Source organism: Eulemur rufifrons, chromosome 19, assembly GCF_041146395.1.
Source record: "Eulemur rufifrons isolate Redbay chromosome 19, OSU_ERuf_1, whole genome shotgun sequence".
NCBI lineage: Eukaryota > Metazoa > Chordata > Mammalia > Primates > Lemuridae > Eulemur > Eulemur rufifrons.
In genome coordinates, this window is record NC_091001.1 from 22670763 (window position 1) to 22688035 (window position 17273).

General features: G+C 35.7%; 1 non-coding gene across 1 annotated transcript; it reads right to left on the minus strand.

The window, feature by feature from the left end:
- Positions 1-1155: 1155 nt before the first annotated feature.
- Positions 1156-1261, minus strand: LOC138400413 (U6 spliceosomal RNA). Its single transcript, XR_011236303.1, has one exon. It is a non-coding gene; the product is annotated as a U6 spliceosomal RNA (small nuclear RNA).
- Between the last annotated feature and the right edge of the window lie 16012 nt (positions 1262-17273).

Sequence of the window (17273 nt, forward strand, 5' to 3'; positions counted from 1 at the left end):
TAATTTTTTTTTTATTTCAGCCTATTATGGGGGTACAAATGCTTAGGTTATGTATATTGCCTTTGCCCCACCCAAGTCAGAGCTTCAAGCGTGTCCATCCCCCAAATGGTGTGCACTGCACCCATTAGATGTGAATATACCCATCCCCTCCTCCCCCTTCCACCTGCTCGACACCTGATGAATGTTACTACCAAATGTGCACTTAAGTGTTGGTCAGTTAAGTCAGTCAATACCAATTTGATGGTGAGTACATGTGGTGCTTGTTTTTCCATTCTTGTAATACTTCACTGAGTAGAATGGGCTCCAGCTCTATCCAGGATAACACAAGAGGTGCTAGATCACCACTGTTTGTCATGGATGAGTAGAACTCCATGGTATACATATACCACATTTTATTAATCCTTTCATGTGTTGATGGACACTTGGTTCCTTAAAGTGGTAGTTTGAATATTAGTGGTAAACTTGCTACTTTTCAAATATATGCATTTAGTGCTACAAATACAAATTTAATTATACGCCACACATTTTGATATGTCATGTTTTCCTTTTATTCAGTTGAAAATATTTTCTAATTTCCTTTGTATTTCTTCTTCAACCTGTGAGTTATTTAGAAGTTTGTTGTCTAGTTTCCAAATATTTAGGGATCTTTCAGCTATTTTACTATTATTGAATTTGAATTTAAATTCATTGTGGTCAGAGAACATACTTTTAAATTTATTGAGACTTGTTTCATGACATAAAATATTGTTGATCTTGGTATACAGTCCATGTCACCTAAAATGAATGTATAATCTGCCGTTTGGGGTAAAATGTTCTATAAATGTTAATTAGATCATGTTGGTTCATACTATTTTTCAAGTCTTCTACATTCTTATTAATTTGCCATTTACCAGTTTTATCAATTATCAAGTGAGGATTTTTCCAAATAATCATGTCCCTCTTTATTGATATATATTTGTATATATTTTTTGGTACATATGGTACATATGATATTTTGTTACATGCTTAGAATATGTAATGATCAAGTCAGGTTATTTAGAATACACATCGCCACGAGTATTTGCCATTTTTATGCATTAAGAACATTTCAAGTACTCACTTCTAGCTATTTGGAAATGTACAGTACATTGTTGTTAACTATAATTATTTTATTCTAAAAATATGGAATGCTTAATGAGTTTGCATGTTACCCTCATGCAGGGGCCATGTTAATCTCTGTAGAGTTCTGATTTTAGAATATATATGCTGCCAAAGCAAGCATAATCATGTTCTTAATCACAACCTCATGAAAGACCTCGAGCAAGAAACACCCAGCTAAAGCATTCTTGAATTCATGACTCTGAGAAACTGTGTGAGATAATAAATGTTAGTTGTATGCACTGGTAAGTTTGGGTTAATTTGTGATCCAGCAATAGAAAAGTAATACACTTCTTATTTTGGATTAATTGAATATTTTTATGATTCAATTTTATCTATTTTATTGGAGTTACACATTCTTGGGCTTTTTTATTGTTTGTTTTTTATAGTGTTTTGTTTTAGTTGTTGCCCTGGGGTTTACTGTATAAAAAGTTAACATATTATTGCCCATTTTCAAATAATTTTATACCATTTCATGTATATCATAAGAACATCCTAATATTATATTTCTATTTTTACCACCTTGAACTTTGTGCTATTGCTGTTACACATTTTGTTTCTGTGTATATAATAAATCCCAAAATAAATTATTTTTAAATATCAATTTCATTTTAAGGAGATCTTTAAAATAAGATAAAATTAATTACCTGCATATTCATACATTTTGGTTTTATTCATTTCTTTAAAAAGATCTAAATTTCCTTCTGTCATTTTTCTTTCACTAGAACTTCCACTAACACTTCTTATAATGTTGGTCTAGGAGTGATCACTATTTGTTTTCTTAAGAAGTCTTTATTTTGCCTTCACTTTTAAAAATATGTAGTCATGGGTATACAATTCTAGGTTGATTTTTCTTTTCCATGTCACTCCACAATCTTCTGAATTACATTATTTTTGAGATAAGCCTATGGATATTCTTTTCTTTGGTCTTCTTGTTGTAGTCTGTCTTTTTCTGGATGTTTTTTAATACTTTATTATTGGTTTTCAGCAATTTGAATATCATGCACCTTTATGAAGTTATGTTCATATTTCTTGTGCTTGGGACTCATTAGCCTTCTTGAGTTTTCAAATTTGGAAAATTTTCAGCATTATTTCTTCCAATAACTTTTCTTTTTCCACGTCTTTTTCCTCCTCCCTGCTACTTTAATTTACACATATGTGAGGTTAGTTGATGTTGCACATCTCACTCATGTTTTGGTGGTTTTTTTTTTTTTTCAGTTTTTTCCTTTGGGTTTAAAAATAGTTTTTATTGATATACCTTCAAATTTACCAATCTTCTACATTGTCTAATGTGATGATGATATGATAAATTTTATTTTTTATTTCAGACATTGTATTTTTTTATTGCCTGTTAAAAGAAGTTTGACTTGGATTTTTAATTTTAATTTAATTTTATTTATTTATTTTTTTTGTGGGGTGGGGACAGCGTCTCTCTCTGTTGCCCAGGCTAGAGTGCTATAGTGTCAGCCTAGCTGACAGCAACCTCAAACTCCGGGGCTCAAGTGATCCTCCTGTCTCAATCTCCCAAGTAGCTGGGACTACAGGCGTGCTCCACCATGCCCCACTAATTTTTTCTATTTTAGTAGAGACAGGGTCTAGCTCTTGCTTAGGCTGATCTCAAACTCCTGACCTCAAACGATCCTTCCACCTCGGCCTCCCACAGTGCTAGGATTACAGGTGTGAGCCACAACGTCCAGCCCCTTGACTTGGATTTTTTAAAATATTTCTTTCTTTATTATGCTCATACAATCCTCTACCTTTTGAAACATATGGATTATTAGCATAATGTTTTAATGTCCTTATTTACTAATTAGATTATCTTTGTAATTTATAAGCTATTTATTTCTTTTGATTAATTTTTCTTCTTATGAATTCTATACTAACACATTTTGTACGTGTGGCAATTTTGGATGGATTACAGACACTTAGATTTAGTGTTGGATTTTTATTTTTCATATTTCTTTACAAATTTTTGAGTTTTACTATAGGACATAATGAAGTTACTTGAGTTTGAGTCTTTGAATCTTTCTTTTCAGCTTTCTTAAGTGAGTTCTGAGTAGCTATTAGTTGAGGGCTAATTTAGCTCCACCACTAGTGCAATTCTCTTCTCAAATCTCTACCCGGTGTTCCACGTGTTTGAAGATCTTTCCATTCTGGCCTGTGTGAGCACAAGCTGTTTCTGACCATAGTAAGATCTGGAGATCAACTGTTCACCTGCCCTTTTCTAGTATGTCCCCCCCTGCTTTTAGTACTTTTTCACACACATTCAGTAGTCAGTACTCAGCATAAGATTTGAGTAGACTCCTCAGTAGATCTCTGGACCTCTCTTTCCTCCCTCTCTGTTTCAGTTTTTTCCTCCAAAACTCTACCCTAAAGATTCTAGTCATATCAAGGAGATCATTAGGTCTATTTAGGTCTCCCTTTCTTGCTTTGTGGCCTGAAAATATTTTTCAGAAATAATATGTTTCCTTCCCTCAGAGAATGTTCTCTTGTGGTATGTATGACATATGTTGTGACTACTTTTTAAAATTGTTTTAGTTGTTATGGTAAGACCAGTCCCTGTTACTCTACCATGGACAGAAGTCCCCAGGTTATTTTAAATTTAATTAAGAACTGTTTAATGGTCTCTCATGTTCTCATTTAATAGCCTATGATTATGAAAATCTTACATAGATAAAATAGTCTCTTGATAGAATAGTGGGATTTTTTAAAGTTCAAAAATATGAACACTAAACTCTATTATGTATTAACACAAAGAATTCTGATAAAGGGAGACATTAAATAAGTCAAACTTATTTTTCAGGATCTAGCGAAACACATTTTTCTCCTTCCAACAGGAGCTTTGGAATCCAGCAGACACTTTCTTTTTGGTACATCTCCCCGGGGGTGCCATTATCCAGCAAGATGCCATATTGCCTGAGTAAAAACAACAGAATCAGCCACATTTATTGTAAATCAATCAAGCAACACATCCAGATGGTTAATTGACATTTTCTACTGATCATCCTGATGTTTTGGTGGTTTGGCAGCATGGTCATCTTTCAAAGAAGTATTTTTAAATAGCTACCGTGAACATTAAATATGGAGAGAGTAGCAAATGTTGGCCATTATTGGAATGTTTTGGCACGTATAGTTCTGTAGTTAGTGCAGGTGAGTCCTCATTTTTATGTATTATCTGAGTCATTTAGAAACCCTTAAATCTCTTTTTTAGTTTAAAAAACATACTCAAGTAATTGCAGTTGTATATAGACCTCACCTAAGTTCTTAGTACTGTGAACTTATTTGGCCATTGTTGAAAGGTGGTTCTAAAAATAACCAAAGGCTCAAAAGAAAGGTGACTGCAATCATAAGTAGATATTTAGGCATTTCAGAATTGAGTCATCTGTTCTTTTTGATATGCTTGTTAAGTGGAAGCTTTGATGCTATACCTGTTGCCTCTTTTCAAAAGGCAGACAGTAAAGCAAGCACTTATAATCAGAATTTAATTCTCATGTATTTTACTTCATAGGTTACCTAGGTAACTCTACCAGTTCTTAGTGATCCTTAAAACTGAAACATTTTTATCTAGGAAGAGAAATGGATTATATACATTTGGAGGGTTTACACAGGATGACTTAATATCTCTGGCTGAAAAGAGTCTGTAATAATCTTTTGGCTTAGACATTAAATTTTTTACTTTGTGAATGAATTATTCATATATCTATTGAGCACCTACTATGTTCTAGGCACTATACTGGGCATTAAAACATATAATCCTTAACATATTTGATTGCTCATTTCCTTAGTATTTAGAATTATGTATATTATATATGCATATATGTATGTATATGTGTATACACTGAACTACATATTGCATATCACTTTAGGTAAATATATAGTTAATCGTATCTATTCTATATCCTCTTCTCAATTTATCGACACCAGGTTCAACTTCTTAAACAACCATTTAACCGAGTCATTTCCATGATGCAAACTCAACATTGACTCTTTATTATCTGAAGGATAAAGTTAAAACTGCTCACCCTGTCATTCAAAGCTCTTTCAGTTCTAACCTATGATTTCTGTGGCATTTTCCATAAGAAATCTAACAAAACCTTCCATCGTAGTCAAACTATTTCATTTGTATTTTTCCCAAGATGTTTCTTGGTCATGCTCACCATGACCTCTATGCTAATGGCACTTATGTTTTCTAGGGATATTCTCCCTATTGTCTTCTATGTGTCGTAACCTTATTTTTCCTTCAAGGAAAATCAAACATCATTTTTTTTTTTTTTTTTTTTGAGACAGAGTCTCGCTCTGTTGCCTGGGCTAGAGTGAGTGCCATAGCGTCAGCCTAGCTCACAGCAACCTCAAACTCCTGGGCTTAAGTGATCCTACTGCCTCAGCCTCCCAAGAAGCTGGGACTACAGGCATGTGCCACCATGTCCGGCTAATTTTTTCTATATATATATTTTAGTTGGCCAGATAATTTCTTTCTATTTTTAGTAGAGACGGGATCTTGCTCTTGCTCAGGCTGGTCTCGAACTCCTGACCTCGAGTGGTCCACCCGCCTCGGCCTCCCAGAGTGCTAGGATTACAGGCGTGAGCCACCTCACCCAGCCCAAACATCATTTTTTTCATACAAACATCACAGATTATGTCTACACAAAGTGATGTTTCTTAATATGGACACTAACACTTTATCACTTACTGCATATGATACTGGCTTATACTGTTGTCTGTCTTTTTCTCTCTGAAGGTTGTGGCCCATAATGTAATGGGACGAAGATCACAAGCTGCGTTTTAAAACTACTCTTGCCATTTTATAGTCTGATGAAGTTTTATCTTTTCATCTAGGATTGTATTCTAGGATGGTCTTAGACAGTTTTTCTTTCTGCCATCACTCAGCATAGTACCTGATACAGATCAGGCTATCAGTAAACATTCTTTTCCTTTACTCAGTATGGCGTCAGAGACCGTGGAAATGGTGCTGAATTCGGAGTTGAGAAGTTTGGATGCCAGTTTTGGCTATTCTGGTCGTTTCCTGTTAGGGAAGTCACTTAAATTTTTACAGGCCTGTTTCATCAACTGTATGATGGGAGACTTGATAACTAGATCTTGAAGTCTCATTTCAGCAATAACAATACATGATGGGCTTCAACTCAACAAAGGCTGGAGCCAGTAGAATTTTATATAGATGTACATGAAAATTATAAGGGATTTATTTTTCTCATGTAGCAAGGAGAATAGAATAGCCATCCCAGAGCTGGCCCTTCTTTCTTTTTGTTCTGCCATCTTGAGCATTTGATTTATTCCTCTCTCTCACTCTCTGTTTCTGTCTCTCTATATAAGAGAGAAATGGAAATAAACTAGTAGGGTCTTTTGTACTGCTGTTGTATAAATATCTATATCTTCTCATCTTTGCATTTTGTTAATTAATTACTATAATGAAGCAGAGCCTGTAAGCGAGTAAGAACCAAAAAAACATTTTGAGGAGGGGAGTTAAAAGACTTTAGATGATTTAGTATTAGAATACACTACAATGTGAGTGTTCCTTGGTGTTTGGATTTCTTTGTCCAGAAGACTGTATTGTATTTTTTAAATAACCTCATTGATGTATAATTTATATGCAATAACCCACAACCATTTCAAGTGTACAGTTTGATAAATTCTCACACAAAACTACCACCAAAACCAAACCTTCCCGTCACTCCCCCCAAATTCTTCCTGTCCCCTTGCAGCCCAACTTATTTCACACTCCTGCTTCAGACAACTGTTAATCTACTTTTGTTCCACTTATGGATTCATTTGCATTTCTAGAATTTTATATAAGAGAAATATGAGAAATTCAGGATATACTCTTTTATGTCTGGTGACTTTCCTTAGCATAATGATACTGAGATTCATCCACATTGTTGCATGTATCAGTAGTTCATTCCTTTTTGTGGCTGAATAATATTCCACTATATGGGTATATCAGACTTTGTTTATTCATTCAGTTGTTGCTCATCTGTTTGCTCTCATTTTTTGTCTATTATGAATAATGTTCCTATAAACATTCATATTCAAGTATTTATACTGACATGCATTTTCATTTTTCTTGGCTAAATACCTAGAAATGGGATGTATGAGTTGTTTGGTAAAGTAAGTGTGACTTTTAAGCATCTTTTTTCTAAAGTAATTGTGCCATTTTACATTCCTACCACAATTTATAAGAATTTGAGTTGATCCATTTTCTTGGTTTGGTCAGTCTTTAATTTTAGCTATCCTGATGGGAGGGTAGCCATTGGATTTTACATATTTATTTTGATTAAGTCATTTCACTTGAATTTATGTCTAGTGACATATTTCTATGATACTTAAGTTGATTGTCTTAGGTTTTTGAAGTAGACACATCATATCTGAAAATAATAATAATTTATTTCCTCCCTTTCAATTATTTAGCTCACTTTTTAATTTTATATCTCAATGTAATGTTAAAACTTCTGAAATTACAGTAAATAATATTAGTGATAATAAGCATATTTCTGTTATTCCTGATCTAATGGCAATGTCTTCAGTGATTCAGCATTTGGTGTAGGCACTTTTCATCACATTAAAAACTAAGCTTTTGGGCCGGGCTCAGTGGCTCACACCTGTAATCCTAGCACTCTGGGAGGCCGAGGCGGGTGGATTGTTTTAGCTCAGGAGTTCAAGACCAGCCTGAGCAAGAACAAGACCCCATCTCTACTAAAAATAGAAGGAAATTAGCTGGACAACTAAAAATATATAGAGAAAAAATTAGCCAGGCATGGTGGTGCATGCCTGTAGTCCCAGCTACTCGGGAGGCTGAGGCAGGAGGATCGCTTGAGCCCAGGAGTTTAAAGCTGCTGTGAGCTAGGCTGACGCCACGGCACTCTAGCCCAGGCAACAGAGTGAGACTCTGTCTCAAAAAAAAAAAAACCCCAAAAAACAAAAAAAACCCTAAGCTTTTGAAAATTGTTTACAAAGGGTGTTTTTGTTTTTAAATCATAACTGCATGATAAATTTTTGAAAATAGTTTTTTGGCATCTATTGACATAATTTTCTCTCCAGTTTGATTCAAATCCCTTGTATGAACTCTTTTTGAGTAAATGTTATTTAAAATTTTCATTTGTTAGTATTTCATTTATAGTTTTATCATAAGCATTCATAGATGATACTGATCTTTATTTGGCAAGTTTTCGTATCAGTGTTACACTGTCTTTATGAAAATGGAATCTTTCCAACTGTGTTTGTGCTCTGGAATAATTCATACATCACTGAAGTTATTATGCCTTGAGTGTTCGGAAGAACACATCATATGAACTTACATATGTTTTTGGAAGAAAATCTCCAGCAACCTTTTGACATGTATTCCCTAGTGTTTGATTGATTAAGCCTTCCTGCTTCATGAGTTGGCTTTAAGCAGCCCTGCCCCACCCCCATTGCCCTGCTCCCTCTGGCAAACACACAGTCATTCATTTCATCACGTCGTTCAATTCATTAGCACAGGGCATTATTTATATACCTAAACATTTAAAAAAATTTATGTATCTGTGATTTGGCTCATTTCTCTTCCCTAGTCTCCTGCATTTGCCTTTTCGTTTATTAAATTAGATTAGATTATTTTCTTATTTTTATTTATTATTGGTTAGGTCATTTTCTTAATTTTGTCAGAAATGCTACTGGATGTGTTTATTCACTTAGTATTTTTGCTTTTAAAATAATTACTTGGCTTTGAGTTCCTTTTTCTGTACCCCACGGCTGGTAGCATCTTTCCTAGTTTCGAGCATCCCTTTTCTGGCTGCGGTTCATGGGTGCTGGTGATGGGCGCAGGAGCTATGACGAGGTGGAGCACAGGGAGAGGCCCAGGCCACTCCTTCTAGTCCTGTACTGCCTGGTTTCTGAAGCTTGACTCATGTGCTTCTTGTGGTGAATTTTATGTTTCCTAGTATTTTGCTTCCAGCTAGCATTCATTCGTTCATTCAGCAGATATTTATTAAAATATTTTTTAAGCTACAGACACGGTAGCACTGGGAATCCAGGTTTAAGAAAAACAGAAAGATTTTCTGCCTTCACAAAATTGATGGTCCAGTAGGGAAGAATGGTAATCAACAAATGATGATAATAAAGTGTAATGAGGGATTAAATTGAGAACATCCAGAGTGCTATGGGAGCACACCAAGAGAACATCGCCTCGATCGGAGAAGATCTGTTTTGTTTCTGATTTTTGTTCTAATCTTTTGTTCCCATAGTGGCCAGAAGGAAGCTGCCTGATGTTGGCTTTTATGAGGCACTTCTGAGACCGTGCAAGATTAAGTCATGTTTCTTATCCTCAGATTATTTTGATTTAAGCTACTTGATGTGGGAGGAAGAGCTGAATCAATAACACCAATTGATCAATGATGTTTGTGCTCCAGGTCTAAATTGCAAAAACATCCTTGAACAGAATTAAAAATAAATGTAACACTAAGATTATAGTTGCAGGGAGATTAATAAAAACCTGAAATTAAAAAAAATTAATGACCACATACCCACTAGATCTGTGCACAAACAAAATTTGTGAGAGACTCAGTCTTGAAATGGATAAAACTGGGTTGACTATGTGGGTTGAACGAGGAAGAAAGCAAACAACACCGCATTCTCCATCCAGCCACTATTGCTGCTGTGACTGAGCCATCCAGACTCTTAGCATTCCACAGGAAACAGGTGACAGAACATCTGCTGCTAAAGGTGGAAGTGGCATTCATCAGTGGAATGACCAGCCTGTCATGAGGTGAAACCTCTCAAATGTGGCTGCGTCCAAAAAGTAACAAAATATGCTTAAATAGAAAAATAAGGTTACAGAACTGGATATTTAGCATTGATAGGATTTGCAGTGAGGGAAAACACTCACCACTCTTTCCTCCACATTCTGTACCTACAGAGAAATAAACATAGTAGCCAGGTGAGATATAAAGTACAATATCATCTTTATTGTCGATAAAGCCAAATTGGAGACATCAACTTAAACAGGGTCTCCCATAGCCTCTTACAACTCTAGACTTTGGTACTCCGTGGGGAATGGGTGCAGAGTGGTTCCTCAGACCACAGGAGGAAGACAACACGGCATTGGGCCCCATTGAGCTGGAGAGCCTAGGGCACAGGTTCACTTCTCAAGAGCAGCCTTTAAGTACTCGAATCCTGTCCTGTCAAAAAACATGAAAGAACGAATACCAGGCTCTCATCTCAACAATCAGATGAATCCATCCTCCTCCCATGGGAGGCACAAGTGTGGACATAGAAGTTGCAGGAGCTACTTGCCCTGGTGCTTCTCTGAGAAGATGAGTTTGGGGGGATTTCTTGTTGCAAGAGTGGCTGAAAAAGAGGGAGAGAATGGTTTTCTTCAAGAGTATGTAAAAGAGTACAAATACACATAATGTAAGCACATAATTCCTAAAAAAATTACTGGAAGGGAAGTCAACATTTTGAAATAAATGAATCAGTTGAATAAAATTATGAATGATTTTTATGTCCATATTTTCTAATTGTTTCCCAATGATCATGTATTTCCTTCACAATTGAGAGAAAGCAACACTATTTGTTTTTAAATATATTCATAGTGATGGCTGAGTTTTCCTATAATAAAGTGGTTCCTGAAAGCACTTTGCTTAGCAAACAGAAGGTTTGAATTCCAAAAGGGCAGGGATTTACAGTCAACAACAAATCAATGAATAGACAGTTATTTGATACCTAGCATATGCCAGATATTATTTAATGTGCTCTAAATACCCTGGTGAACAAGGCAAAGTTTCTTCCTTCTAAAAAGTTTTATTCTAGAATGGAGACAAATACATGAACAAATAGCGTAATTTCAGGTTATGATAGCTATTAAGAAGAAAATAAAGTGGGATTATGTTTGTTATCCCATGGAGAAGGGACTGAAAATATAAACACCTGATAGTTGGGATTGCAAAGCCGAATGACAGCAGGGGATACACAGACAACTTAGGTCATGAAACAATATGGACCAGTGGAAACTGCTAAAATCTGGAAGGTGCAAGTCCCACCTGAAGGAGTTGAGTACCATTAGGCTCAGAAATATGAGCCTAATGTTTCTGGATTAAAAAAAAATTTCCATGAGAAACTGGAAATGCATATTATTGAGCAAAGTCTTTAATTTTTTATATGCTTGCAATCAATTTATAATATTTTAGGCCAGAAATATACAAAAGCACACAAAAATATGTCTGAACTTAGTCAATAAGCTGCCAATTTTTAACTTCTTTCATAAACCACAGAGTAGAGGTGATGCTAGAGGTCATAAATTTCAACCTAAGCAATAAATATAGAAGAAGGTTGAGTCCTAGATAGATTAAGCAATTTTGACCGCTGATCCACAACTGGGAAAATTGTTCAGGCGGGATTCAAATATACTGTCCAGAGCTCTTCCCATTACCCAAGAGTGTCTGATACATATCTTACTTTCTTTGTTTCAGGCCCTGGAGTATATCTCAACATACCAGGCACTGTCTTGATTTATTTTCCATATACAGATAGGGGCAAACTAAGCAAATACATCTCAATTATCTTCAGTAATCACAGCAATTACTAGCATAAAGGACTGTATATTTGATGGTAGGATAGCATTTGAATGAGCCGTGAAACAAAATGTGCAGGTATGAGAATATTACATCACCTAAACAGTAATTGAATCTAATTAAAAATGAGTCAAAAACAAGAAAGTCTGCCACGTTGATGCTGGACACTTTAATGTATACTTTTCCTTAGAGGAAGGCAACAAGATAATGCCATATCAAGCATTAGAAATAGATGCAGTCTGCTCACTTTTCCTGTGTTGTCTTCATGAATGGTCTTGTTCGTATCTTCAGAAATGCATTTTCATAATAGTGTTTGATGGCAGGGAAAGGTCTAACAATAGCTAGTGAAATAGTATAGAGAATCAAGAAAGAGATTTGCTCAACCTAGGCAAAAAGGTTGAGCAAATCTGAAGGTTTTTTTTTTTTGTGTGTGTGTGTGTGTGGTCATTTCACAACTGTGTTTTATTAATCACCAAAGTAATGTTGGTTTTCTAGTAAATTTCATGTCTTTCTTGTTTTTTTGCTGTGTTCTCATTTGTCCAATGAGTGAAAGAATGAAAACATAAACAGAGAATAGTACTTACCTTGAGGGGAAAAAATCTGTCTTAAAAATAGCTTAGCATTTGAATATCCTGCAGGGACGTAACTATTTAGTGATGAGCAAGAAACAGAGAGACTAGCAGAGGTGGAGTGAAGAATTTCTTTGGGATATAAATGAGCCCTATTTTGGGTCCTGGAAATTAGTCCTATTATGGAAATTCAAGAGATAATGATGCATGTAATTCAGGAGACCTGAATGGTAGTACCAATTGTGTAGATGCCTGATGTTGGTTTATTTCCTGAATATTCTGTATCAGATCAAATAGAGACAATAACAATATAAAATGGGCTATCATACCAAAAGCTTTAGAAGGTAGAGGTCCTAAACAAGCTAAACAATTGCCTAGTTACTGAAGAATCTCCAATTCATATGAAGACTCTTAGATGCGGTGGTTCTGGAAAGTATATTCTTTCAATCAATGACCTAAATTTATTTTCTTGGAATTGGCTCCTGGTGCAGCTAAAATAGTTACCTATGTTAAATAAATATGAAAATTTATATAAAAGTATTGTAAGTACTTTGTCATGTGTGTGTGTGTGGTGTGTGTCAGACTAAATGAATGTTGGTTTTATGAGTTAAAAGGAAAGACTGACTGGTTACTACATGCATCTCCTCCCAATTGAGCCCTGTGGATTTGCCATAGGGAAGTATTATCTATCTATCTATTTATCATCTATCTATCTCTATCATCTATTCATCTGTCTATTAATCATCTATCATAGTATATTTAGAAAGCACTGGGATCCAGGAGACTGACTTATACTAACTAAACTCTGAAAAGCTTGATGTAAAACCAGTATGGTATTCACTGTTTAGTTGACTCAACTGCTATCAATAACTTCCTTGCCCTAGCCACCGTTCCATAGTAATAACCACCGTCATAGTTCTGGCTAATAGAATGGCCTGAATTTTGATTTCCCTCTGATATTCACATGTTGGAACTTAATCCCCAGAGCAATGGTATTATGAGGTGGGGTCTTTGGGAGGTGGTTAGGTCATGAAGGCTCCACCCTCATGGGTGGGATTAGTGCCATAAGAAAATGGCTTGAGGGAGTGAGTTTATCCCCATTTTTGCCTTTCTACCATGTGAGGATGTACCAACAAGGTGCCATCCTGGAAGCAGAGAGCAAGCCCTCACCAGACACTGAATCTGATGGTACCTTGATCTTGGATTTCCCAGCCTCCAGAATTGTGAGAAATAAATTTCTATTATGTATAAATTGCCTAGTCTGTAGTATTTTTCTATAGCAGAAGGAATGGACTAAGACATAGATGAAAGCAGAAGTCTGGCATGAGCTTCTCAGAAGGTTTTTGCTTTCTTTTTTGTTGTTGTTATTTTATTTTTAATTTCACTAGATTTAGGGAGTACAAATAATTTTTTTTTTACATGGAAGCATTGTATAGTGGGGAAGTCAGGGCCTTTAGTGTACCTGTCACCCCAGTGGTGTATGTTGTACCTAGTAGGTAATTTCTCATCCCTCACACTCTTCCCAACCTCCCCCCTTCTGCATCTCCAATGTCCATTATACCACTCTATGTGACCATGTGTACCCATAGCTTAGCTCCCACTTATAAGTGAGAACATGCAGTATTTGGTTTTCTGTTCCTGAGTTACTTCATTTAGGATAATGGCCTCTAGTTCTATTCAAGTTACGGAAAAAGACATTATTTCATTCTTTTTTATGACTGAATAGTATTTCATGGTGTGTGTGCATATGCATACATTAGGTTGTTAAATATGAAATGTCCGATTTCAAATTAAAAGTGTAGTTTATTATATCTCAAACAAGAAGCAATACAATTACTCAAAATATATGCCTAAGCTATCAACAGAGTTTTGCCATCTTAATGGTAGCTTGCTTATGGAGAGCGAGTGGTAGATGAAATCATGAAAGGTGTTTTCCACAGCTTGTTGAGAATGGAATATTTTTCCTTGCAAGAAATGGTCCAGGAAATGTGTTTGCCTTGCTGAGGCAAAAAAAAAATTACATGTAACCAAAATGTTTGTACCCCCATAATATCCTGAATTAAAAAATTAAAAAAAAAAAAAAAGAAATGGTCCAAAGCCTAGAAGAAGTGGTAGTAAGTTGGTGCAAGTTCTGGTAAATACAGTGGATGACAGAGAGTTTCCAAGTCCAGTTTCTGTAGCTTAAGCAGTGTTGTTTTCTGCAACATGTGGTCTTGCAAGAGGATTGGTCTGTCTCTATTGACCAATCTTGGCTGCTTAATCACAAGCATCTTCATCATTTCATCCAATTGGTTGCAGTAGATATCTGCTGTAAGTGATTGAGCAGGTTTCATGAAGCTGTAGTGGATGATACCAGCGCTGGACCACCAAACAGACACCATTAGCTTTTTTTGAGGAATATGTAGTTTCAGACTGTGTTTTTGGCATTTCATTGTTAACCAGCCATTGTGCTGAACACTTGAAATTGTCAAAAAAATCAGTTTTTCATCACATGTAACAATATAGTATAGAAATGGTTTGACTTTATGTCATGACAGCAAAGAAAGGCAAGCTTCAAGACGACTTCTGATGTTCATTTAATTCATGCAGAACCCATCTATCCAGCTTCTTTACCTTGCCCATTTGTTTCAAATGGTCCAGTATTGTTAGAATAGTAACATCAAACCTTGCTGGTAATTCATGTGTGGATTGAGATGGATTCGATTCCTCCACCACTTTCATCTCATCATTATCCTCATTGGTCTCAGGTCACCCACATGGCTCATTTTTGAGATTAAAATCACCTAAATGGAACTTCTCAAACCATCAATGTACCGTGGATTCATTAGCCGTATCCTTCCTTAACACTTCATTGATATTTCGGGCTGTCTGTGCTGCACTGGTTCCATGACAGAACTCATATTCAAAAATAACATGAATTTTTGATTTATCCATGGCTTCACAAAAATTGCTCTAAAAAATTTGAAAGATAATCACAGAGAAAATGTGTGTTTGAATGAATGAGGATATACCATCATAACAACAACAACAAAGAGAAATGACAAAGCAAAATGTCAGAGATACCAATTGTCAAACTTAGTACTTAAGAAAATCAGACATTCCATACTTAATAACCATACACAGACATAGACACACACACAAATTTTCTTTATTCATTCATCAGTTAATAGGCAGTCAGGTTGATTCTGTATCTTGGCAATTGTGAATTTTGCTGTGATAAACATATGAGCGCATGTGTCTTTTTGATGTAATGACTTCATTTCCCTTGTGTAGTTACCCAGTAGAGGGATTGATAGATCGAATGTAGTTCTACTTTTAGTTCTTTGAGGAATCTCCATTCTGTTTTCTATAGAGGTTATACTAATTTACATTTCCACCAACAGTGTATAAGTGCTCCCTTTTCACCACATCTGTAGCAATATCTATTGTTTTTGACTTATTAGTAATGGCCATTCTGAAAGGGGTGAGGGGATATCTCACTGTGGTTTTATTAATATGCATTACCCTGATGATTAGTGATGTTGAGCATTTTTTCATGTGTTTATTGGACATTTGTGTATCCTCTTTCTTAAAATGTCTGTTCATGTATTTGCCCACTTTTTAATGGAGTTATGTTTTTTCTTGCTGATTTGAGTTCCTCGTAGACTATAGATATTAGTACTTTGTCAGATGTATAATTTGTGAATGTTTTCTCCCATTCTGTAGGGCTATTTACTCTGGTGATTATTCCTTTTACTGTGCAGAAACATTTTAGTTCAATTAAGTCCCATTTATTTATTTTGTTTTTGTTGTAATTTGCTTTTGAGGTCTTAGTCATGAATTTGACAGCTGCCTCCCACTGCCTTTTCCCCTTATCTTTCCTTTTTTTCCTGCTTGGAATGAGGATATGATGCTTGGAGGCATAGCAGTTAGTTGAGACCATGAAGTTGCTCATCTAAAAACAAAAGCCAGAAGTGATGTAAAAAAGGCCTGTATTCTCAAGTCAGTGCTTCTCATAATATCTGTTGCTAAGGATACTTAAAAAATATTTCCAGCCTGTTGTGGACTGATTAAAGTCTAATAAAATTTAATAAATAGAAAAATCAAATGAAGAAGACATTTAAAATACAAGTCCAAACCCAGAACTCTGTCAAATTGTTATTCAAGTTTCTATTATAAATGCTTACTCTGATTTTCTATGGTTATTTCATCTGTATTTGTTTTCTTGGGCTGCCATAACAAAATACCAGAGACTGGGTTTATAGACAACAGAAATCTGTTTCTCACAGTTCTGGAGGCTGAAAGTCCAAGATCAAGATGTTGAAAGGTTGGGTTTTTTCTGAGATCTTGCTCTGTGGCTTGCAGTCCTTCTCCCTGTGTCCTTACATGGCCTTTTCTCTCCCTGTGCATATCCTTGGTGTCTCTTCCCCCTCTTATAAGAACGCTAGTCACATTAGATTAGGGCTCCACCCTTATGATAATGTTTAACCTTAATTACCTCTTTAAAGGCCCTATCCCCAAATATAGTCACATTTTGGTGGGTAGGTTTCGCTATATAAATTTTGGGAGGACTCACTTCAGTCCTTAACATCACAGACCAGTAACCATTGGTTTATAGACTAACATCAGCAATGCTTAGGCCACAGTTTGAGATGAACTGCCCTAAGATGTAGGTGGGTATTACACCAGCCCTGGACCAGCACCTCTGGAACTCTTGTTTAGTGACAAAAATACATCTCTATTTGCTGAAGTCACTGTGAGTCAGGATTCTTTTACTTGCAACTGAAAGATTATATACTGATAAAACCAGGAAGCATATTTAAAAACTTTAGATTAGGAAACACAGCTAGCTTGAGAACCAAACCAGTCAGGTACATTGGAGAGTTTGTCTATCGATTACTTTGCATTCCCAGCATCTATCTCCTTTTTTCTGATAACAGTACCTCCATGTACTTTGAGAACTCTTCTCTCATACTGTTTTCATAAAGAAATGTCAATCAAAGTGCTCTGCCTTCTTCTGGACAAGGGA